The 27,475-nt window shown below is 39.3% G+C and overlaps 1 protein-coding gene across 1 annotated transcript in view; it reads right to left on the minus strand.

Annotated features, from left to right (window-relative positions):
* LOC132034326 (uncharacterized) overlaps positions 1–24,679 on the minus strand; it is a 93,024-nt gene extending 68,345 nt beyond the window's left edge. The window contains exon 1 of the mRNA XM_059424642.1: positions 24,574–24,679. The gene's annotated coding sequence lies outside the window, so the exon portion shown is untranslated. The remainder of the gene's footprint in view (positions 1–24,573) is intronic.
* Positions 24,680–27,475: the final 2,796 nt, after the last annotated feature.

Here is a 27,475-nt window from a genome sequence, read left to right on the forward strand (position 1 = left end):
ATGCAAGGCTGCGGGACCTTGTCGACGCTGCACATCGATGGTCCGTCGACCATGTCGACGGCCTGTCGACGATGACTGGTGCCTGCAGGTTTTTCTGACTCAGTCCAGATCTCGTCGATTCGATTCGCTCAACTTCTAACTCTATAAATTGCCAGGAACACCTGCTGGTACCTGTGTACACAGGGTGACACTTTCTATCTTCAAAAATACGGGCTAGGGTTTCTATTCCAAAGGCATACCCGACTAAAAAAATCATAGGTTCTACTGCTACAAAACGAGGGGTGTAACATTCTCCCCTCCTTAGGAACATTCTTCCTCGAATGTTCAAATAATCATGGCTATAAAAATTTTGCCAGAGTTTCCCCTATACTCATACCAATCCGACCTGCACACAACAACTCAAAATAATGCCACACAGGGCCACATAATACTATATACAATACCATGGCCTCACACGACCAATCACGATAACGGGAATGAAATAATACCTAGGGGATATGATGCCTTAAACTGACCCTCTTGTACTGCTGGGAACAAATGCGGGTACTCGGTCTTCATTACCTCTTCCGCTTCCCAAGTCACTTCCTCAATATTCTTATTCCTCTATAAAACTTTAACTGAAGCTACATCCTTGGTCCCCAGTCGACGGACCTGCCTGTCCACTATAGCTACTGGAACTTCTTCGTATAATAACTGCTCTGTCACCTGGATATCATCCATGGTACTACTCTTGAAGGATCTCCGATACATTTACGAAGCATAGATACATGAAATACTGGATGTACAGACTCCGACTCAGAAGGCAATTCTAGCTCATATGCCACCGTGCCCACTGTACGAATGATCTTGTATGGCCCAATATATCGAGGGCTCAACTTACCCTTCTTGCCAAACCTCATCACTCCCTTCATAGGCAAAACTTTCAGGAACACCCAATCCCCTATCTCGAACTTTAGCTTACGTTGCCGATTATCCGCATAGGATTTCTGTCGACTTTGAGCCGTTAACAACCTCTCTCTAATCACTTTTACCTTGTCAGCTGCTTGCTGAATTAAGTCTGGGCCTACTAACTGATTCTCTCCGATATCGAACCATCCTATGGGCGATCTGCATCTCCGCCCATATAAGGCCTCATAAGGAGCCATCTGAATACTAGAATGGTAACTGTTGTTATAAGCAAACTCGATAAGAGGCAAATGATCATCCCAACTACCTTGAAAGTCCAGTACACAAGCTCTAAGCATATCCTCAAGGGTCTGTATAGTACGCTCCGCCTATCCATCTGTCTGCGAGTGAAATGCAGTACTAAGAGTCACATGAATCCCCAATCCCTGCTGAAAAGACTTCCAGAATTTAGCTGTGAACTGTGCTCCCCTATCTGAAATAATGGCTGTAGGAACACCATGAAGTCGTACAATCTCCTTAAGATAAAGCTTCGCATAATCCTCAGCTGCATAAGTAGTTCTGATAGGCAGAAAGTGGGCTGACTTTGTAAGCCTATCAACTATGACCCATATCGAATCACACTTCCGCTGAGTACGGGGCAACCCTGTAATAAAGTCCATATTAATCACCTCCCACTTCGATGCCGGAATCTCCATAGCCTGCAATAGACCTCCGGGCTTCTGGTGCTCTATTTTGACCTGCTGACAATTCGGACACCGAGCAACAAATTCTGCTATATCTCTTTTCATACCATCCCACCGGTAAACTTCTTTGATGTCAGGGTACATCTTTGTGAGCCTGGATGAATAGAATAGCGAGAGTGATGTGAGAAGCATAACCTGTTGACGAAGTCCTGCAACATTTGGGACACATAACCTACCTTGATACATGAGTACTCCATCACCTGTAATCACAAAGGGTGTCTTTTCCTTCTGAGGTCTTTGTATCTCGGTAATGAACTAAAACAGGATCCTCATACTGACGCTCCTTTCTCTATACTACCAAAAATGACACTGTGGCGTCTTGAACAGTAACTCCTGCATCACCTGAATCTATCAATCGAACTCCAAGGCTAGCTAATCAATGAACCTCACGGACCATTTCTCTTCTCTCTGGCGACACATGTGACAAGCTACCCATAGATTTGCGACTGAGGGCATCGGCTACTACATTAGCTTTCCCAGGATGGTACAGAATATCCATATCATAATCCTTTAGCAACTCTAGCCATCGCCTTTGACATAAATTCAAATCCTTTTGCTTAAAGATGTACTAGAGACTCTTATGATCAGTATAGATATCCATATGGACACCGTATAAGTAGTGCCTCCATATTTTTAAAGCATGAATCACTGCCGCTAACTCAAGATTATGGGTTGGACAATTCTTCTCGTGCTTTTTCAACTGTCTAGAAGCATAAGCAACAACCTTACTGTCTTTGCATCAACACACAGCCCAACCCAACACCTGAAGCATCACAATATACCACATAGCCATCTGCTCCTTCTGGAAGGGTCAAAACTGGTGCTAAAGTCAACTTATCCTTTAACATCTGAAAACTCTGCTTGCAAGCATCTATCCATTGGAATTTAGCTGATTTCTGAGTCAACTTAGTTAACCGGGCTAAAAGAGAAGAAAATCCTTCTACGAACCTTCTATAATACCCTGCCAGGCCTAAGAAGCTACGTATCTCTGTTGGTGTCGTAGGCCTTGGCCAATTCTTCACAGCCTCAATCTTTTGGGCATCTACTCTAATGCCTTCTTCTGAAATAATGTGACCCAGAAAAGCCACAGAGTTCAACCAGAACTCACACTTGAAAAACTTGGCGTACCACTCTCTACCTCGAAGAATTCCTAACACTGTTCGTAGGTGTTCTGCATGATCAGCCTCTGACGGTGAATAAACCAGACTATCATCTATAAACACAATCACAAACAAATTCAGGAAGGGTCTGAATACACGGTTCATCAAATCCATAAATACGGCTGGGGCATTGGTTAGCCCGAATGACATAACACGAAACTCATAGTGGCTATATCTAGTCCAAAATGCTATCTTCGGAATGTCTTCCTCCTTAACCCTAACTTGGTGGTACCCCGATCTCAAGTCTATTTTCGAGAAGTATTTGGTGCCCTGCAACTGGTTGAATAAATCATCGATCCTCGGGAGCGGATACTTATTCTTTACAGTCACTTGATTCAATTGCCTATAATCAATACACATTTACAAAGAGCCATCCTTCTTTCTCACAAATAATACCGGTGCTCCCCACGGTGATGTACTAGGCCTAATAAAGCCCTTCTCAAGCAAATCTTTCAACTGCTCCTTCAATTCTTTCAACTCCGCAGGTGCCATCCTATAAGGAGGAATAGATATTGGCTGAGAGTCTGGAAATAAATCAATAGTAAAATCAATCTCTCTCTCTGGAGGAATGCCTGGAAGCTCGTCTGGGAACTCATTAACCACAGGAACAAACTGAAGAGTCGGCGACTCTGCATGCACATCTTGAACTTGAACTAGGTGAAAAATATACCCTTTTCTGATCATCTTCTCTGCCTTAAGGTAGGAAATAAATCTACCCCTAGGCGAAGCAGTATTGCCCTTCCACTCTAGGATTGGCTTGCCTGGGAATTGAAATCGAATCATCTTCGCTCTACAATCAACATTAGCGTAACAAGAAGCCAACCAGTCCATCCCCATAATAACATCAAAATCAATCATATCTAGCTCAATCAAATCTACTACTGTGTGGCGGTCACAAACTACAACAACACAGTCTCGGCATACTCGCCTAGCTATAACCGGATTACCAACTGGCGTAGATACTCAAAAGGTTTAATCAATTCAGGCTCTACCCCAAACTTTCCGGCAACAAAGTGTGTAACATATGATAAAGTGGAACCTGGGTCAATCAGTGCATAAACATCATGGGAAAAAACTGACGATATACCTGTAACAACGTCAGGAGATGTCTCGCGGTCCTATCTACCAGCCAATGCATACATGCGGTGCTGAGGACTGCTCGAGGTAGATGCTCCACTCCTCCCTCTACCTCGCCCTGATGGCATCTGAAAAACTTGCCCGGAAGGGCGCATTGCAGAAGAAGAACCAGCCATAGACCCGGTAGGCTGAACCATACCTGTACCAACCCCCATCGGGTACTCCCTCATCCTGTGGCCTAGCTGCCCACAAGCATAGCAACCATTTGAGCCCAACCGGCACTGACCTGCATGTAACTTGCCACACTGGGCACACCGCGACAAAGGGGGCCTCATCTGGCCTGAATCCGATCTGTACTGAGAGCCTAATGCTCTAGAACTCTAGCCCGCTCTGGAATATGATGGCTGATCAAACCTTGGACCTGAAAACCGTGAAGGTGCACTCCCTGCTAAATGGAATGATTACCGGGGATACTGCATTCTCTGTCCCCCCTTGACTCACCCCCGATCTCTGAAGTCCTGGCCCTCTTGCCATGGCCCTAGTCATGGTCATGATCTGTCCTCCTCTGATGCTTACGATCTTCCAGATTCAGTGCATATGCCTGTATACGGGAGATATCCATGCCTGGTTGTAATGCGGCAGTAGTACAAGCATCTATCCAATGTGGCCCTAGACCAGTCACAAAGCGATGAACTCTATCCTCCATCTCAGCCACCATGGCTGGAGCATATCTAGCCAAGGAATCGAAGTACACGCAATACTCCTGGACACTCATACTGCCCTGCTCAATACGTAGAAATCTATCTGCTCGGGCTCGCCTAACCTTGGGAGGTAGATAATGGCGAATAAAAGTATCCGATCACTCTCGCCAAACAGCTGGAGGGGCATTCTCTCCCCTAAATAACTCCCAAGTCTGATACCACTGTACTGCAATATCGCGGAGCCTATACGAAGCCAACTCCACAGACTCGACCTCATCCTCGCGCATAACTCTCAGGGTCCTCTGCATACCATCAATAAAATCCTGGGGGTCCATATTTTGCTTTATCACTGAGTTCTCTGGAGGACCTAACCCAAGGAAGGTCTTAACCCTCGAACTACCAATCCTATCTTCCTGGTTAACACCAACTCCCTACCGCTGAGCCTGGGCGGCTACTAATCTGGTCAATAACTGTATAGCATCTCTCATATCCTGGCCCGGTGCATCCGGTTGAGGAACTAGGGCAGGTGCTGGAGGCGGGGTATGCGATGTCTCAGATGGCCCCTTACTCTGAATCTCATTTTAGGCCCCCGTGGCCTGCCGAGTCTGGCTAGTGGCCTCACCGGCCGCTCTTTTGCCTTTCTGGACAGCTGTAGCTTTCTTGCAGGGCATCGCTGAAATCAGAACAATTCATCAGAAGCGAACGCTTAACACATGGCTTTATCGTACAATCTAATAGAGAAAGAATGACATCATCATAAATGTCCTGTAGCCTCCTGGTTATAAGTGTGGTGCACAACACGCCCATAAACAAGACTCTACTGGACACGGTCTGTAGATAACCCTAGGACGGAACTGCTCTGATACCACTTCTGTCACGACCCAACCGGCGAGTCGTGATGAGTTTCTGACCTCTAGCGACCAAACACCCCTAAAGTCATACTGAAACATACTGACATCAAAGGCTTATAAATGGCATAAACTGATCTCATAAGATGGAAACATCAGAACTCTGTATGATCTGCATATATACACAAACATGCTGAAGAGCAGTGCAATCCAGCTAGGCTGCTACATATACTGTACACAAAAGAATAGAAGCCGGCAAGGCTACATCATCGGACTAATATATACAACTATCTACAGACCTCTACTGGAATGAAAGCTGTAGAAAGGATGGGATAGGGCCCCGTCATACCCATATGCATACACATCTCAAAAGGGTGGCATACCAAAACTGACTATAGCTCAGGATCAAATGGAGCGCACTGGCCGCTGCTAGATCTAGAGGTCCTACCGAGCTGGACCACTTGTCTGTCTACCTGTACCTGCGGGCATGAACGCAACTCCTGAGCAACGGGGAGTCAGTACGGATAATGTACTGAGTATATAAGACATAAGAACAACGTGTATACACACACACACACACACACAAGAATCACGAATAAGGTCTGAACTCATAAGCTGAAATGACTATCTGCATGTACTTGTATGAACTCGTATCTGCCTGTATCTGGATAAACTTGTATAACTGACAATGCCACTGTGGGCATATAATATGCATGCTCATGCCTATCAATGAAGGTCATACATCTATATATGCATGTGCGTATATAACGCCTGATATATGTGCGTATATAACGCCTGATATATGTGCGTATATACATCTATATATGCATCTATATAGACTTGCTCGTTGAATCATATCATAGGATCATGCCTAAAGAAAGAAAGGATAGCTTTAACATACCTCGACGTAGATCAAATCGTCCAACTTCTATCTCTCGAACTTGCAAGTCTACAATCAAGATAACGAAGGCCTTAATTAGACCCTTTACTTCACTCACTAATCATTTTAAATATGTATAAAGCTTAACAACTTATAGACAACAATTTCCTTATAAGCTTACAACCCTTCGACTTCACATTCACTCCAACATCAACCACAACAACAATAACAACACTCATATATGAATATATACTCAAATTTATCCCCATCATCTCTTCAAGTAGCCTCAAGTCACTATATTACCCTTCATCACTTACCACTTCCACCAATACCCTCTTTTTACTTAGAATCACTAAAACTCTTGATAAAAAAACTCAAATACAATGGTAGAAATCATTTATATATCTTGAGGGGTCTATGATTCCAAAGGTTCACTTCAACTCCAACTCCCTAAGCTTCTATGAGGAAACCCTAGAAACAACTTTCTTGTTGACAAGCACGAGAGCGGGGCTCGAATCTTCCAAATCTCCACTAATATGATGGGAAAATATTGGGAGAGAAAATATTAGGGTTTTCCTGATTTGGAATGGAGGAAAATATGAAGTTGGGTCGTGAACCACCTATTTATACTCGGAATTAAAAAGGCTACAACGGTCTGATTTGGAATGGAGGAAAATATGAAGTTGGGTCCAGCTCGCGTCGATTCGATTCGCTCAACTTCTAACTTTGTAAATTGCCAGGAACACCTGCTGGTACCTGTGTACACAGGGTAAGACACTTTCTATCTTCCAAACTTGGGCTCGGGTTTCTATTCCAAAGACATACCCGTCTAGAAAACCATAGGTTCTACTGCTACAAAACGAGGGGTGTAACAGGTGTGACCGCCACTTTCGTACTGACACCCGTCAAGTAAGGTCACGAATGTGAGCACTACTTCAAGGAATGCATTCGTAGGGGGAGACACTATATTTTCCTATAAATAAAGTTATCACTTTGCTTAGAAATTATCTAATCCAATCTTGAGAAAGACATAAGAAATAGTCTTTGCTCTATTTCTCTTCTTTCTATTTTATAATATTTGTAGGAGTAGTATTTTATTTGATTTGTTTCTTACATACTAATGGAGTACTTTCTTTTTGTTGGGAGAAGCTTGGTATGATGTTATAATATTATCTTTACTTTAATTTTTTCATGTCTTGATATTCAAATCTTTGATCTTGCTTCTTTTAGTCCTAATTCTCACGGGGGGATTAATTCAAATAATTTTGTTGGTTTAAAATTGTTATCTTATTTCTTTCGGTCCTAATTCTCACGGAGGGATTAACTTAAATAAGTTTAATGATTTGAGGGGTCTCTATCTTATTTCTTTCAGTTCTAATTCTCGCAGAGGGACTGACTCAAATAAGTTTAGTTATTTTAAGGGCTAATCGCAAGAGGTATTTATTCCTCATAACACAAATCAAGTCAAATAAGTTTTTCTATTCATTTGTGGAATTTAATAGAATGAGATTTTATTATAATTGTACCAAGTGGATTCAATGACTCCTAACTCTTTTCTTTTTAAATTTTGTAATAAGTTGTTTATTTTATTTTAATAATTTATAATTTCAAAACCTCTCCTTTCATGAATTTGATTCTCTGAAATAGTACCTAAGACAATACACATCTGTAGCCTAGGTGGTTCCAATCTCTGCGGGACGATAGCTTAAACTATACTAGAATTTGACAGAGTACGAGCAAATTTTCCTATGCGCTTTGGCCTCGTCAAATTTTTGGCGCCGTTGCCGGGGATTGTAAACATCTACTTCAAATTAATTGTCTTATTACTAGTTTGAGATTTCTTTCTAGTACTACTTCTTGAGGTACTTTGTACTCTAATTCCTGACAAGTTTTAGGGAAAAAAATATTATTATTATTATTATTATTATTATTATTATTATTCACGTTATTTTTTAAAAAAAGTTTCAAGTATACTAGTACCTAATAAGTGCTAGGGAGAATGACAAAAAAAAACATTAAAAATATGTTTTGAATATGAACTCACTTCAAACGCTTTAAAAATGAAATTCAACCAACCAAGTGAAAGTCTTGTTGAGCTGGTAGAAAAATATTGCCAAAAAGCCATTACCTGTGACTATTGTGGTAGCAACCATCAAAGCTTTGAATGCCAAACAAGTAACACATTCTTTTATGCGGATTCTGGGAGAATGGACGACCTTGAAAGATTAATTAATAAAGTCAGTCAAAGGTCCATTACTTGTGAATATTGTGGTGGAAGTTACCAAGTTCATGAATGCCAAACAGGTAATACTTATTTCTTTGGTCCTTCTTATGAACAATCTTACGTTGTTTCTAGTTTTTTCAGGTACATTGATTCCGGTGAATATGGTTCCAATACGGAATGCAATCAATACTAACAAGGGAATCAAAATATTGACAATGAAACACTTCAAGAGGAGAGCGTGAGCTTGAAAAAATCTGTGCATAATTTCATAAAAAATTTCGACGAAAAATATGCACAGAATCATAAAGCCAGTACGAATCTAACAATGCAATTAAATCAATTAGTAAGTATAGTAATCTCCTATAGTGGTGGTGAACTTTTAAATGAAACTATGTCATGTGAGGATAGACCAAGTGATAAAATAAATGAGCCTTTTGAAATATCTACCGCTCATGATGAAAATACCAGTCTAGTGAAGAAAGCTGACTATAAAGGTTTGATTGAATTTAATTCAACAAGTGATGAATGCATACCCCATTTTTCCTATCCACATAAATTGATTAATTTCGAAGAAAATGAGAATGAAGAGGTTACAAGCACAAATGAAATATCCTTTAACTGTTATTCTTCAATTTCTTCTAATCACTACAATTTTGTGGATTTTGTTATTGGGAATTTGCAGAAAAATGCATGGAACGATCCTCATGAAAAATGTAAAATGGAGTCAAGGATCATTATGCACATTTGTTTGCCCCCGCAAGACAAGGCCAAAAAAGAGTGGGATGTGCGAAAAGAGAAAATATTTTATGATGTTCATGGCCAAATAAGCTCCAAAAAGAGCCCCAAGGAGCGAAAAAGAAAAATTGATTCAAAACTGGGGATGGAGTTCACATGCTCTCGAAGAAAAAAGAAAAATAAATGGAGTTCTCTTTATCTTCTCTTGCTTTTAAAATTATTTATCATGACAATATTTAAGTGTGGGTATATATATGTATATATAAAATTTCTTTCTACACTTCCATGGATTTCTTTGTTCGGTTCTTTGCCATGGTCGTAATATTTTGAACTGAACACTTTTTAGGATATTTAATACTACATAAGTAGGCTAAAACTTAATTTTCTTAGAATGAGATTTTGATAAAACATATTTGATTGAGTATCATTCATGGGTTACATGAATACTTTTCCAAACTCATATTTATTTATTGATGATTAAAATTATACTTTTTCTAATCCCAAGTGTATTGTGTTGTCAGGTTATATTGCCCGCTTCTTCTCCTGCTTATTCGAAATCTAGAACTTGCCTTGAATGTGGCTTGAGGCGAAATTCTGGGTAGATTTTTTAGTTGAGAAATGAAAGTAGGCCTTCCTTGTTAAATAATCACCAAATTAACCTACTTTATTTATTTTTATCCCTAGACAGCCCCCTTGAGCCTAAATGAATTATCCCTTATTTTCTTGATAAGCAAAACTTCAATATTGGCCTAATCTTTGTTGTCACATATTTTATTCACTCTATTCCCTTTTTGCGCTGAAAAAATTAAATTGATTGCAAAATCAAGTACGGAGGAGTAGTTATGAAAGAAAGAAAAGACAAATGCTGATCGTTGAGCTTATTGATCTTTTAAGAATGCTGTCATTCCAAAAAAAAAAAAAGTACAAAGAAAACTTATGACAGCTTGTAAGGAAAATAAGAGGAAAAATAAAAAGAGAGTTGAAAAATAAGAAATAATGAAAAATACATGGAGGTTGATTTTTATTTTCCTTTTAAAGAAGGAAAGCAATGGTGATTAAATGTTAAAGAATTGCGGTGCTTATAAGGGACTCGAGTCACTTTTTATATCCTAACCATCCCTGAACTCACTTTACAACCTTATAAAAGTCCTACATGATCTCAACTCAAAGACTCCTATATTAGTGGAGAATCACATGATAGGCAAGCTTATGGCAACCTCGGGTAGCTTGAGGTACTTCTTTGTTGAGAGAGAGAGAGAGAGAGAGAGAGAATTTTTTTATCTATGCCCATTTTTATACATTGTGTGATTTATGGGCATACCTCTTCATTTGGTGAGACACACTGGGATTAGGAAATATTGTGATTTTGGTTCTCAATAGATAAATATGAATGCGGTTAAAAGTATTTGAACTCATGATGTAATCTTAATTGATTCTTGTTTGTCAAAAAATTCTCATTATTTTACTTAAAATTTTAGTCACTACTTTAGTTTATGTTCTTTGCTCGAGGACAAGCAAGGATTCAAGTGTGGGGGAATTTGATGGGTGTAAATTATTCATGTAATTTTATACATAAAAAAATAAGTTTTAAAATAAAACATGAATAATTATATCTTATTCTTGCATATTTTCTGATAGAATCTTGCAGGAAAAAGAATATCTCGGAAGAATGAAAAATAAGCAAATGCCAAAGAGATAAGAAAATATTTCATGGGTGCAACCATAAGTCCATGTTCACAACCGTGAAATTTCACATGTGGGAATTACATAAAGACAACATTGGGAGAAGTTGTAAAATCCACGGGTGTGACCGCCACTTTCATACTCACACCCGTCAAGTGTTGAAATCCACGGGTGTGACCACCACTTTCATCTTCACACCCGTCAAGTGTTGGCATCAAGAAAGAAGTTGTATAATCCAAGGGTGTAACCACTGCTTTCATACTCACACCCGTCAAGTTTGAATTCCACGAGTGTGACCGCCACTTTCATATTCACACCCGTCAAGTAAGGTCACGGATGTGAGCACTACTTCAAGAAATGCATTCGTAGGGGGAGACACTATATTTTCCTATAAATAGAGGCATCACTATGCTTAGAAATTATCTAATCCAATCTTGAGAAAGGCATAAGAAATAGTCTTTGCTTTATTTCTCTTCTTTTTATTTTATAATATTTGTAGGAGTAGTATTTTATTTTTAATTTCTTTCTTACGTATTTTAATTTCTTTCTTACGTACTCCTTAATGGATTAGTTTCTTTTTGTTGGGAGAAGCTTGGTATGATGTTATAATATTATCTTTACTTTAATTTTTTCATGTCTTGATATTCAAATCTTTGATCTCGCTTCTTTTAGTCCTAATTCTCACGGAGGGATTAATTCAAGCTAGTTTATCGATTCAAAAATCTCAATATTATTTCTTTTAGTCCTAATTCTCATGGAGGGATTAATTCAATAATTTTGTTGGTTTAAAATTGTTATCTTATTTCTTTCGGTCCTAGTTCTCACGGAGGGATTGACTCAAATAAATTTAATGATTTGAGGGGTCTCTATCTTATTTCTTTCAGTTCTAATTCTCGCGGAGGGACTGACTCAAATAAGTTTAGTGATTTTAAGGGCTAATTGCAAGAGGTCTTTATTCCTCATAACACAAATCAAGTCAAATAAGTTTTTCTATTCTTTTGTGGAATTTAATAGAATGAGATTTTATTATAATTGTGCCAAGTGGATTCAACGACTCCCAACTCTTTTCTTTTTAAATTTTCTAATAAGTTGTTTATTTTATTTTAAGTAATTTATAATTTCAAAACCTCTCCTTTCATCAATTTGATTCTCTCAAATAGTACCCAAGACAATACACATCTGTAGCCTAGGTGGTTCCAATCTCTGTGGGACGATACCTTAAACTATACTAGGATTTGACAAAGTACGAGCGAATTCTCCTATGCACTTTGGCCTCATCAAATAGCAAGCTAGAATAACCAACAATTTACTCAAATTCGGGTTCTAGGCAAAACCCCAAAATATGGGTATAAACCCTAACCTCCAATACCATAATTTAATCACTAATTTGGAAGAAATCATGCAATTATAGGTTCTAGTCATCAATTCCATGCTTAATAGAGCTAACCCAACTAACAAATCATGATGCCTAGAAAGAAGAACTCATGGAACCCTCCTTTAAATCATCAAACACTTAATGAACTATCAAGATAAAGTGGTTCTAAGGTGATTAAGGACAATGGAATAGTAAAGGAATTGGAAGAACTTACCACCAAGAATTTTCCCCAAGAATATCCTTGAAAAGCTCCCAAGAACTCTAAGTCGAAATAATAAAGAATGGGGAACTTAGGGCTTTTAATGCTGAGTAAATGAAATAATCCCTGCCCGATATCGCTTCTGCGGCTACAGGACCGCCGTAGCAGTCCCGCCCTAACGGACACTCAGACCGCTTCGGCGGTTATCCCAGAAAGCACTAGACCGCTGTGGCGGCCATCCCACCGCTATAGCGGGCACCAGAACCAGATTTCCCCAAAATAATCACAACTCAATCCTGAAATCCCGACTATCACTCGAGGCCATCTGTTGACTTACCACATACACAAACATATATAAAAACACGCTACGAACACAATTGTGGCCTCGAAATTCCCAACGGAGGCCTTGTTGATCGAGTCAACCCCCAATGCCTCAATTCCAACTTCCCACCCCAAGTCCCAAAATGCACCCGAGTGCACTAGGAACCGATCCACATATGTACACAAGTTCTAAATGACCACCCGGACCTCTCGAAATCGACGAATTTTTGAAAAAGGTCCGTTTACCCATAAGTCAACTTTGATCAATTCTTTTTTGGTTAAAGCCAATTTTACCAAAAAGTCACCCAAATCAAATTCGACCACCTCGGGAAGTGTGTCAACAATCCCCGTTACACCTCGCATTTTATACGTTGAGTTTCACTATAAGATAGGCAACGTGGAGTTAGTAAGTGAAGTTGTTGTCAAGGTCATAAGAGATTTTACATGATTATTCCACGTATCCGGGAGTTTAAGTTATGTTCAACAAGTATCGAGAAGATTGACAGCTGAATGAACCAAAAGAAACTGAGTGTGTCATCTGGGCAACTCGACGATTGTAAGTCGACGGATCGTCAATCTGTACCGTCGAAAAGCTCTCAGAGAATCAGAGGTTGTCATCATTCGATGGTTACAAGGCGATGGATCGTCGACCTTGCCGTTGAATTACAGGCAGTGGAAATTTTCCTTCTTTTATAAATTAAAAGGGGCAGGACCATGGAGCATTATTTACACCCAAAAATAGAATTCTCTAGACTCTTCAAGCTTGCTCTACCACCTCTACATATCCATACACCTCCTAAGCTAATTCAAGTGGAAATCAAGCTTGGAAACCCTACGTTAGCTCATGGATGATGATGGTCCTTGCTTTTAGTTAAAGTTGTGGTAGTTTTGGTTTGAAAACAATATTGGGTGAGTTGAAGTTCTTCAAGAATAAGTTATGCTATTCCTTTTATTTCTTATATTTGAGTTGCTTTGGAGGTTAATAAGTCATAAAGATGAAGGAAATTGTGGTAGGGAAAGTCATAAGGCATTGTGTTGTAGTTGTTCATCGTGAATGGAATTTGGAAGGAAGTTTTGGATTGATTTAAGTGTAAATAGTATATAATCTCTTAAACATGGAATTGTTGAGATTGTTGTTGGTATTTGGGTATTGTTTGGAGGATTGGTGGAAAATGAAAGATATTATAGAAATGATGTCCGATTTTCATTAGATTAAGTATTAGTTTAGTTGACCTTATGAGAGTCTCAATGGCTTAACTCTAGTATGAACCCTCTTGAATGTAGATTTGTGAGCTTGGGAGGAAAAACATTAAGTAGTTAAGGAGATGAAAAGGTATCTTAAGGGTAACTCTTTCTTTCTTATGGCATGATCACTTTGATATGATCATATATGTAAGTGTTCTCCATGACGACTCCATTTCTAGAAATGCTAAAGCTTGTAGTCCTTGATGTTCTTACGATATCCATAATGTCCCTATTCTTAAAAATGCTAGAAGCCTATGATTCTCGAGGTTCTTATGATATTGTTGATAATTGTCATATGATTATTGATTTTATTCTTTGATGTTGATCTTATTCTTTGATGTTGATCTCATCTTATGATTTTTGTTCTTTCAAGGTGAGATATGTTGATGATGATAGTTCCATAATGATAATCGGAGGTTTACCGACTTTACGTCACTCCGATAGATTTATACCTTTTATTTGGGCTCTCATGCATGCTTTATATATGTGTTTGTATTTTCTGGCACCGCGTCGTGCTATAGTCGGGCGGGCAGGTACGTAGATGTGCAAGCCACTACAGTGGGTTGGTTATGATGTTACCCTGGACGCGGGATACCCCGGACACGGGATACCCCGGACACGAGATGCCCCGGACGCGGGATGATGATGATAACACTGAGCCTAAATGGCCGCGCAGGATACTATATATATGTATGTATGATAAATGTTTTTTTAAAAAAGGTAAGCATGCATGACATCTGCCTTAAGAGGCATTCAGAGGTATAGATTGATCTCTTTAGCTTATGTCATCTCCATTCTTTATTTAATTCTGTTACTCATGCCTTACATACTCGGTACATTATTCGTATTGATGTCCTTTTACTTGTGGATGCTGCGTTCATGCCTGCAGGTAGACAGGGAGACGGACCAGACCCCTAGGTTGCTTTATCAACGACTGTACAGGAGCGCTCCATTTATTCCAGAGCGGTGGTTCAGCTAGTATTATTCTTTTGTATATATATGGGCATGGCGAGGTCCTGCCCGTCATTATGATGCTATGTAATACATGTAGAGGCTCGTAGACAAATGTATATAGTTAGATGTTCTATGACCTCTTTAGTTCATATTTTGTATATCATTTTTGGCAGCCTTTCAGCTTGCATATATGGGCATAGTTTGATGATAAGTATATAGAGGTGCATATATTTCTTGGCCTTATGTCCCTTGCAGATCGTGGTATTTATGAGTTATCCTTGTGTCCTACCTAGATATAATTATGAGATATATGTCATGAGGTGCTCGGTAAGTTTGCTCCGAGTGCCCGTCATGGCCCTCTGGCGGGGTCGTGACAAAAGTGGTATCGGCAGCGCTTTGTCCTAGGGATTATCTACGAGCCGTGTCCAGTAGAGTCTTATTTATGGGTCTGAAGCCCCCCACACATATAAACAGGAGGCTACGGGGCATTTAGGAATGATCGACATTTTTTTTCTCATCTTTGATTGTTCGATAGAGCCATGTTATAAGGACTCTCCTTTTCTGATAGTGTGTTATGATTTCAGCGATGCCTGTGAAGAGAAAAGCTATAGTGGGCCAAAAAGGCAAGTTTGTGGCAGGTAGAAGAACTGAACGGGTACCACTTACAGATGTAGAGAAGGGTGAGTCCCAGAATGAGGTTCCATCTTGGTCCTCTGACACTCCGCCCGCTCCGGAGGAGTATAGAGGAGCTCCAGCTCCAGCACCCCCAGTTCCTCCACCGGATGCCTCAGGCTAATAGATGAGAGAGGCTATTCAGTTGCTGACCCAATTAGTAGCCGCTCAGGCTTAGCGACAGGGTGCAGGTCATGGTGATAAGGTTTTTAGTGCCAGAGTTCGTGATTTCATTAATTTAGACCCTCCAGAATTCTTTGGGTCAAAACCATATAAGGACCCGCTGAACTTCATAGATAGGATGTTGAGGACATTGCGGGTGATGCATGCTTCAGATGTTGAGTCGGTAGAGTTGGCCTCTGAACTGGTGCACTAACGGTAAATAGAGCAGGCCCTGATGATCTCCTATTAGAGAATTGTCTACCTCCACCTCCTTGAGATCTTTTAGGGTTAAAGTTACCTGCAGACTTAGCTCTTTTGTTAAACTCTTCAATCTTGGAACTGAACGACCCCTTATGAGCATCAGTATTTGGAATCGTTCCCTGTCTCTGAGCTTGCATAGTAACAATCTGGGTGGGCAACTGGATAGCTCCCCTAACATCCATTTTAGTGGAACTGAGCGGCAGAGTGACTGTAGTATGAACCTCCACAGGCCTCTCTAAATTCAGTAGGGATGAAGTCGGGAGTAAAGAAGCTGATGCAAGTCCCTGGGTCCTGGTGCGAACTCCTTGATTCTGAAAGTCCACCTCTGGGGTAGCATCAATAGCATCTATTTGGCTCGTAGATTCCTTTCTCTTAACATACATTTTCTGAAAGGAACGTAATATGTAAGAGTTAGAATTGTTTCCCAAATGTATAGCTCTAAATAGACAATCTGGAGTATGAAGTAACTGAGACAATCTTGAATGTCTTGGTAGTCAAGTATTTACAAGTGTGGCACACACACATATATAAAGGAGACTCCACTAGACGTGGCATTATTAACTGCCCAAGACATTTGAACCTATTACTCTGATACCAAGCTTTGTCACGCCCCAAACCATGGCCTAGGCGTAACACAGCACTCAGTGCCTGTTTACATGTAACCGAGTGAACCACATAGCTGGCTGAATCAACATAGAACATGTATTGATGTGGAATGTAATCTATAAGTATGTTGAGCTACTGTAAAGTCTGACTAAACAATCATTAATACAAAATATGAGAATAGGTCTGAAATATAAAGATGTAGCCGACATGGCTAATACAAAATCTACTAAGATCTCACAGACTGTTGTTATAGACTATGAAGTCCATAAAGAATACTAAAATACTAACTATGTACCGGGACAAGGCCCTCGGCATACCTGACTATCTAATATAACTGAAAGACGAAAAGATAGATAACGTCCCGAAGGAAACTGGGGCTCACTGTTGTTCCCAAATGCACACACAAGTATACGTGGTTGTACAAGTAATATAGTGATTATAGAAATCGAATGTTGAACCCATAGGGACTTATGATTAACTATCAACTAAATTAAACGATCCGAGTTATCTATACAAGATATAAAATCTGTAGGTTATGATTGTAAGCTAATTAAAATAAAATAAAATAACTAATGAACTTCAACTAAGAAAGAGCGGGTTTTTATATTATCGATGAGATGAAATCTATCTAGGGCTATGGGCTATCTAACAATGGCGTTGTATTCTTCAATTGATTGAACTTCTTAATTTATCTAGCTTACTGATTGACAGGGTTGATGTTACGACTACGAATCTCTTGAGTCCTCTAGTCGCCTATTTGTATTACTTTCACGCCTATATCTCTATGGTAATGAACCTTAACACAAATGCATTTATATTTCCTGTATGTCAACCAAGCAGGGCGAACTAGGTATATCCCTATCCTAGATGCAAATCTGCTCCCGATGCCCAGGGTTGAGATCCTACTCTATTTAACCCTATTGCTATCTTAGAATTCCTCTCCCGAGTTCAAGCTAAGATTTCATATATAATATTTGATTGGTGATCAAGCAACCAAATAATTAAGCTCAGGATTAAATAAATAAACCAATGCGATAAACTAATTAATTGAAATCAATATTCAAATAACAACGTTCATGAAAGAACCATAACCCTAGAACGAGAAGTTTAGCTCCACATAGACAGAGGAAAAGCAACAAATCATCCAAAGAAAATATAAAAAAAAAAGTACTATGGAGAAGAAAAGGTAGAACCAAATAACTATGGCCTCCACGGCGGCTCCAAGTTCTCCCTCGGTCTAAAGTTGTGTAAAAATCGTGTCTTATGAACTATTTATAGGTGTAGGAAAAAGCCTAAACGAAATAACTGAGTCCAAAATAAATTGGAAAATAGTTTCCATCCAAAACATCTGGGCTCGCTGAGCGAGACCTACGACAAAGGATGACCTCGCTGTGGGCTTCGCCCAGCGAGGTACATACCATATATGTTTTCTTCAATTGTTGCTTTAATCTTCTTTACTTGATGCCACATAGACAAAAGCCAAGATAATTTCCATTCACCTACTTGGTAGTTGTTGCAACTTGCTAGGTATGATCTCTTCCCCATTATTTCTTATTAAAGTTTACTGCTTCCAATCATTAGCTCATAATAGCTCTGTCATGACCCAACCAGAGGGCCATGATGGGTACCCAAAGCTAATCTCCCAAGCACTTCTTAACATACATCTCATAATCATATCTAGGTGGACCACAAAGTTAACTCATAGCTATCATAATCTGTAAGGGCATGAGTCCCAAAAGATAAATGCACATCTAGATAATCATCATCAACTATGCCCATATATGCAAGCTGACAAGGCTGCCAAAATGATATACAAAAAAATGTGAACCAATGAGGTTATAGGAGATCTAACTATATACATCTGTCTACGAGCCTCTACATGGAGTGCATAACATCATAAAGAGGGGACAGGACCCTGCCATGCCCATATATGTACACAAAAGAATAATAACGGTGAAACATGGCCCTAAACAAATGGAGCGCTCCTGTACAATCGCTGATGAAGCAGCCTAGGGGTCTGGTCCGTCTCCCTATCTACCTGCGGGCATGAACCAGCGTCCAAAATAAAAATGACGTCAGTACGAACAATGTACCGAGTATGTAAGGCACGGGTAACAAAATAATAGAAGCATGAAGATATCATAAGATAAAGAGATCAAGCTGTACTTCTGAATGCCTCTTGAGGCGGATGCCATGCATGCTTAATTTAAAAAAAAAACATTTTTCGTACATACATATATATAGTTTCCTACCCGGCCATTTAGGCTCGGTGTTATCATCATATCATCATCATCATCCCACGTCCGATGTAACGTCATAACCTACCCACTGTAGTGGTGTGCACATCTACGTGCCTACCCAACCGACTATAGCGCGGCACGGTGTGAGAAAGTATATATATATATATATATATATATATATATAAAGCATGCTTGAGAACCCAAATGAAAGCTATAACTAAATCGGAGTGACATAAGGTCGGTAAACCTCCGATTTCCATTATGGAATCATCATCATCGCTATATCTCACCTTGATGGAAAAACTATCATAAGATGAGATCAACAACAATGAACAAGATCTATAATCATGCAACAAATCTCAATAATATCATAAGAACATCAAGAACTATAAGCTTTAGTATTTCTAGAAATGGTGTCATCATGGAGGACATTTGTCTATGTGCTCGTATCGAAGTGATCATGCCTTTAGAAGGAAAAGGTTAGCCTTACATACCTTGTCGTCTCCTTAACTACTTAACGTTTCTCCTCCCAAGCTCGCAAATCTACATTCAAGAGGATTCGTACTAGAGTTTAGTCTTGAAAACACTAATAAGCTCAAGCTAGAGTAATTAGTGAGCTAACGGAATTTGGGCAGCGCTTCCCCCATTTTATCTACTTCCACCAATTTCCAAATCAACTCTCAAACAGCAATAGCAACATCAACAATGCCATGATTAAGAGATTTCATTCAACTTATACTCAACACAATTCCGAAACTTCTTCTCATAATCAATTTATAACAACTTCAACACAACCCCTTATACACTTGTATACAACACTTTTTCAACATCATTATTATCCCTCATAATGAGATTATGCTCAAAAGATGCTAACAATGATAGCTCAAGTTAATTTACTACGCAAAATATCATCCAATTCATATCCAAACTTTTTTTTTCACTTTCTATCCTCAATCAAGTTGTACAACCATCAAGCAACCTTAATAACATATGATAGAGAGGAAGCCTTACCTTAATCACACAAGAACAAGCTCCGGATCAAATTATTCCACTAGGATGAAACTTCCACTTCAACACCAAAGGGATATTTAAATTCTACAAACCCTAGTGAGGCTTCTAACACTTGAATCTCTTGATTCTTACTTTTTAATCTTCGATTTCACTTGGGGTTGATCATACACGTTGGACAAGTTTCTAGAGGTGTTTGGAGACTGAGAAATTAAGGGAAATGAGATAAAAGTGAGATGGTACGAAATGTATAATTAAAAAAAATCTGGCACCGACTTAGATTTACGATCCACTTTTATGTACCGTAAAAATTATACGGTCCGTATAATTGGACCGTAAAATCCAGTCAGTGGCTCACCCCTCTTGGAACCAATTTATGGTGGGGGTCAGCAAGATATACAGTTCGCAAAAATTATATGGTCTGTATATCCACCCGTAAAACCCAACTTTTCCTGAAACATTTTCTCGTCGATTTGTTCAGCCTTTAATCCTCTCAACACATACTAAGCATGGACTTAAACCCTTATATGCTTAAGACGAGCATATCTAATTCCCCATATCCTCAGAAATAACTCTGCTTCAGAAACTATGGCAACCATCTCATGAAGAACCTTGACATACGAAAATACGAAGTGTAACAAGCTCAATCATTTGGCCACTAATTTTGTCTCCCTTCTTATTTCATTCTTCTTTTTTTTTCTCCCGCGATTTATTTAATTTTGCTCCAAATCTCTTCATCTTTACATCACTTTATTCAATGTGTATATATATATATTTTTGACCGAACATCACCACGCTTTCGTCGCAAAGTACCTAATTGCTACAACCACACACGTATTAGTTTGTAATGCAAAATTAATGATTAGTTATGTGTATTTAGCTTAATTCGTCCTCTAAAAAAGGTAAATTATGGGTAAAATACGGCCATTAAGCATGCAAATACGTCTAACATCACTCACCAAACAGCTGGTACAAGAATCTTAGTGACCAGATTCGTCATCCTATAATCAATACCTGCATCCTGATGTGCAGTCCCCCAACAAAAAAGGACATAAGCACATTTGAATTGTACTTGTATGTAAAACCAACAGAAGAATAGCTGGGGGTGCTCGGGAAAAGGGCATTCCAGATCAATAAACATGTAATATACTAAAGCTGAAATTGAAAAAAAAAATGAAGTATAGTCATAAATACTCCATGTTCTGAATATGGAATCACCTGTTTCTGTGTCACGACCCAAATTCATAGGTGGTGAAGGATAACTCCACCAATTTAGCAAGCCATATAAACCCCGATTTCATAACAAGGATAAATTAAACATGCAGAAATATCATACAAGTCAAATTTAGTCTTTATACCCCTTCTTGTCATAAGAACGAAGTAAGAAGTACAACTCCCAAAATCTGGTGTCACTAGTACAAGAAACTCTAGTATAAGATTACAAGTTTGAAAGAGTATAAAATACACTGTCTAAAATATAAGGAGAGAAAGTAAAGATAGATGGAGAAGATCCGTATGGATTGGCATGTAGCTCACCCCTAACTCTCTAGAAAGGCCTCCTCAATGAGCACCTGGATTGTATCGTGGACCACTGGTACTAGGCACCGAATCTGCACACAAAAAGAGTGCAACAAGTGTAGCATGAGTACAAAGAACAACAGGTACTCGGTGGGAAGAGTACGGCAAACCTAAACGAAAATGGAGATGAGAGCTGGCCTACTATTACTACTTCTACCCTTAACCTCCATTAGACCACAATAATAATAATAATAATAATAATAATAATAATAATAATAATAATAATAATATTTTTAATAATCACTTAATCTCGAGTCATAACCTAAAGCTTCTAAACCACCAGTCCAACTGGTTTCCAAACAACAAGCAAAACAAATTAGACAACTAGCTCAAACAAATCACAATAACAACCAACGAGATAGAATGAATGATGCGATATGGAATGCAAATGTGTAATGACCCGTTTGGTCATTCTAGTCTTTTCAGCATTTTCTCCCTTTCCCTAGCATTGATTAGCTCATTTTGACCCGAGAGGGCCGTTGGCACGCTTCCCGAGGTGCCTAGACCAGATTCGGGCAACTTTTGTGAAATATGGCCTTAAAGTGAAAAATGATTGACCCAAAGTTGGCTTTTGGGTAAACGGAACTTTTCAAAATTTCGTCAATTCCGAGAGGTCCGGATGGTTGTTTAGAATTTTCTAGTGTATTTGGTTTGATTCCCAATGCACTCGGATGCATTTTGGGACTTAGGTTGGAAAATTGGAATTAAGGCATCGGGGGTTGACTCGATCAACTAGACCTCCGTTGGGAATTCTGAGGTCGCGGGCGCGTTCGTAACGTGTCTTTATGTGTGTCTATGTGCATGGTATGTGAGCAGATGGCCTCAAAAACTAGTCGAAAAATCGGATCAATTGGTGAAACTTGGGTAAGTTTCGGTGCTTTGCCACAGACCGGTAAGCCTTTAAGGCAGGTACCGCTGGAGCGGTAGCCCTGCCGTTGGAGCGGTCCAAACCTTTTTACCTTGACCGCTGACTACTGGGGCGGTCCCAGTGCCGCTAAAGCGGGTGACGGGCAGTTTGTAAAATTCATGAAGTGTTAAAAGCCTTTAGACCCTCATTATTTCCCATTTTGAAATTTAAGCTTTGGGGAACAGTTCTCGGAGATATTTTGGAGATATTCTTGGAGGTAAATCTTGCTTATTTCTTTACTCTTTCATCAATTATAATCATCTTAGATTCCCCCCTTCCCTTTAATAAGCCCGTAGTGATGGAAGTTGGAAGAGGGTTTTGATGAACATTGTCCCTAGGCTGATTCATGCTAAATTAATGATGCTTATGTTAGATTTTGATGAATCTAAGCTTGTTAATCATATATGTTCCCTTTCTAGTATTGAATTTCAGAATCAAAGAGTTAAGGTTTATACCCAATTTGGGGGTTTTGCTTGAAATCAGAAATTAGGCTAATCCTTGAGTTAAATCAGCAATTGATGGTTGGGTTAGGATCACCTAGTACTTAATTTGGCATTTTCCTTCAGAATTTCCCGTTTTTCCCTTGTGGGCCCGTTTCCCCAATTTCTAGGGTTAGAATTGCCCTAAATTGAATAGTAGCAATATTAGTATCATTTTTTCATGATTTCTAATCTAGAATTCGATTTCGCTTGGACTACTTTGGTTCTGAGGTTCAGCGGAAGGGCAAGGCAAATGAGTGAGTTGTTGGTGTTGCGGTTCAGCCATCCAGGTAAGTTATGGCTTACCTTTGGTGAGACTTCATATAGCGAAGCACATATTTAGATTATATTATTAGAGATAGCATGTGAACCTTCGGGTATAAAGTCGGGTTGGATATTGCCTTAGGTTGGGCCCTGTTGTATGTTTGGGGCTAGCCACCCCGTTATGTGTGATTTGATTGTTTTATTGTGCCAGCTTGATGCCATGAGTCATTGGTAGATATTGGATTCTGTTTTATCCTCTTGATTATGCTATAGTTGGCATACCTACTGCTGGTAGTTGTATTCGAATATATTGTTGGCGTACCCGCTATTGGTACTTGTGATTCGGTTATATTACTGGCATACCCACTATTGGTATTTGTGATTCGTATACATTGTTGGCATACCCACAGTTGGTGCTTGTGATATTGAGCATGATTATTGATGTGATTCATGCATTAGACGCACTCTCATTTCATGATACACTGTTGAGATATTGATGATATTTGATGAAACACTTGATGTGCTGGGGTCAGCTTTACTTGAGCGACGTGAGATGGCTGATGTCCTATGTTCATCCCGAAATCGTTGATTGAGTGAAATTGATACTTGATAAAACTCTTTTACTTGAGTGACGTGAGATGGCCGATGTCCGATGATTAATTCCGGAATCGTTGATTGCACGGTCGATATCTGATGTTAGTTCCGGAATCGTTGATAGTGTATGGACTCCGCTGGTCCCCCAGAGTGGTGCAGGTGAGAACCCCCCGTCGGCAAAGATTCGGGGTCCCGTCTGTTTGTTGGGGAAAGATTCGGGACAGGTGGCACTTAGACTTCGCGAGTACCTTTGGGTTGTGCTACCTAGACGTCTATATTTCCATCTGGAGTACATATGTACACATCATTTGCATGGCATTGCATTGCATTTATACACTATTGCATTACATTGCTTTATGGCTTGATTTTGGGATGTTTGGTGATGTACTGTCACGACCCAACCGGAGGGCCGCGACGGGCACCCGGTGCTATCCCACCCGGGCACCTCTTAACATACTTTCACATCACATCTAGGTGAGCCACATAGTTAAATCATGCTTTTCATTCATCATCATTCTAATCTCATTGGGCAACAACACATCTATATCATCATTAACAACTATGCCCATATAAATGTACATAAGCCGACAAGGCTATCAAAATAATATCCCAAAATATAGGCCGACAAGGCCGAACATACCTAACCATATACACATGTCTACGAGCCTCTAAGAAGGATACGTCATATCATAACATATGGGCGGGACAGGACCCCGCCGTACCATGAATATGTACACAAAAAAATCTATACCAAAAGCTGTAGCTCCGAATGAAGTGGAGCTCCGCTATGTAGTCCTTGAGAAATATAGCTATGGATCAAGTCTGTCTCCCTGGCCACCTGAGGGCATGACGCAGCGTCCACAAATAAAATGACGTCAGTACGAAGAATGTACTGAGTATGTAAAGCATGATCAATATCAATATGAAAGCATAATAGACAACATATGAGATAATATAGGATGGGAGATAATAGCATCATCGTCATAGCACTTACTTGCTTTCCATAGGGACATTCCATTTCTATTGCGTATTCGTGAACATACATCCATATCCGTACTCGTTACCTTTCGTATCCATTTTCGTATTCGTATTCATATTTTCATTCATACTCATATACATTGCATATACATAGCCTCTACTTGGCATTTACATATACTTAGCATATTCGTACTCACATTGATGTCATATACATAGCATATTCGTACTCATATTGATGTCATATACATAGTTTTTATATAGCATACCCGACCACGAAGGTTCGGTGTTTCACATAGCTGGCCCTACCAAGGCTCAGTGTCATACCTGGCCCTACCAAGGCTCAGGGTTATCCGTACCCACTGCAGTGGTGTGCGCGCATCATCATATATATATATATATATATATATATATATATATATATATATATATATATACCCGGCCATATAAGCTCGGGGTTCACAATAGCCTCTCATGGGCACATATACATATAAGCTCATAATTATCTTTAGCCTTTTTACTATCGTCATTCATTACATTCTATCCTTAGAGGATTACTCATCGTATAAGAAGCTTAGTACAATCGCATCGTTCGAGCATCATAAGCTTAGTAGCTTCTAGAGATAGGATTATTGGAGAATATCGTGGAGTCGTAGAAGGATAAATATTTGGCCAAAGAACCATGCCTTATGAAAAAAGGGTTAGCCTTACATACCTTTCCGTTCAGCTATTCTATCACTTGCTCGTGCTTCTCCAATGCTCACGTTTCTACCTTCATTAAAGTTATACTAGCATTAGAGAATTGATAGCTTAGCATGCATGACTAAATCTAGGGAAAATCAGACAGCATCTCCTTTATTTATACGACTTCCTCCATATCATATATCATCTTCCAAACATCAATAATAATATCCACAATATCATCACACTAGCCTTACTTCTCAATTCACTTCAAATCATCCATAACCATAGACATATCTCGATATTACGTTTATTCACATACAATGTCGATTCCATACTCTCAATATCATTTATAACGTGATTATATTCATAATGTATCAAGAATCATAGCTCATTCCAAACATATATTCAAAAGTGATACTACTCACACATTCATGACCCATTTCCTATTTCCTTATGTAATCCAAGTGTTTCAACTTTCAAATACTTTAAATAACATGGAGATGTCATGAAACTTACCTTAGATGGTGTAGGATTGAACCTTGGGTGCAATTTCCTCACTTGAGCAAAACCCTAGTTTTTCCTTCAATTGGATTCCTTGTCTTTGATGAACTTTAATGGGTTTTCTTACTTTGATTCACTTGGTTTGATGATAAGAACCTTTGATTTCCCTTGGATTCTTGTTCATGAAATATATGTAAGGTTCTAGAGACTTTAGAGAGAAGTGGGGAAGTGTTGGAATGAAATAATGAAGTTGGAATCACATTTATAGACTTGTAACATTTCAGCCCGTCGGGACTTCCACGGACCCTTCCACGGTCCGTGGAACATGGTGCTATTCGTGAAACTGGTCGTGGTTCATGACCAGCCAGCCACCATCTCTACTGGCAGTTCCACGGACCCTTCCACGGTCCGTGGAACATTCTATGGTCCGTGGAACATTCTATGGTCCGTGGAACATGGTCATGGAACTCACAGTTTTATCAAAGTTGTTCCCGTCGCCTCGTTTGATGTCCAATCCTTATGGAACCTTCTTAGCACTTGTTTATCACTTCATTAATAATCTAAGGGGTGTTATAACTCTTCTCCAAAACATCATTAAGTTGTCATTAACTTGCTACTCATAAATCCTTTCCGATACTTATCGTATACATTGCCTTCTCTTGGCAACTTTCTCGTCTAACATCGAATGTCTTTAAAATCTTATTTAGAATCATCAAATGCTATTTATCACTTATGGAAACATCATATACTTCGTGCTCTTCATTAGCCTATTCACTGTGCATCAACGAAAAATTTTCTGAGGTGTAACATGTACTTGTGATGTTGGATTTGGACTTGATATATTCAGACTTGGCACATTTGGGATTAAATGCTTATTTAGGCAATGACGTGTGGATTGATTACATTTGGCTTATACTTGTTGGTTTATCTACTTATCTGCTTTATTATCTTGATTGTGTTAGCTATGCTTAGTCGGCCGATGATGCCTGCCAGTACTGTAGTTTTGTACTGACCTACACTTGCTGCATTCCTTTATGAATGCAGAGCATCAGGTCGGATTCACTTCTGTGACGCGTGGCTAATAGTTGCTTCAGCTTTATTCTCGAGTTTCCAGGGTGAGCATGGCTGTCCGCTGCCTTGAGGACTTTTCTATTTTTATGTCCTATTCTATTCAGAGACATAGATACTTTATGTATTATGATTCCAGACTTTTACTATTTCCCCTTTAGATGCTCTTGAGTTATTCAGACTAGACCTGGGAGGTGTTGTTATTATTACGCACTATTCTACTATATATATATATATATATATATATATATATATCGTGGGACTTATTTATCTATTATTTTCTGCTTGATTAGTTATGTTTTTTGACTTTATTTATTGTTGGGTTGAGGGTTCGCTTACCGAGATGGGAAGGTAAGTGCCCGCACGACTTAGGCAAAATAGGTCGTGACAAGTTGGTATCAGAGCCCTAAGTTACCCGGTCTTTA

This window comes from Lycium ferocissimum, chromosome 2 (assembly GCF_029784015.1).
Source record: "Lycium ferocissimum isolate CSIRO_LF1 chromosome 2, AGI_CSIRO_Lferr_CH_V1, whole genome shotgun sequence".
NCBI classification, from domain to species: domain Eukaryota; kingdom Viridiplantae; phylum Streptophyta; class Magnoliopsida; order Solanales; family Solanaceae; genus Lycium; species Lycium ferocissimum.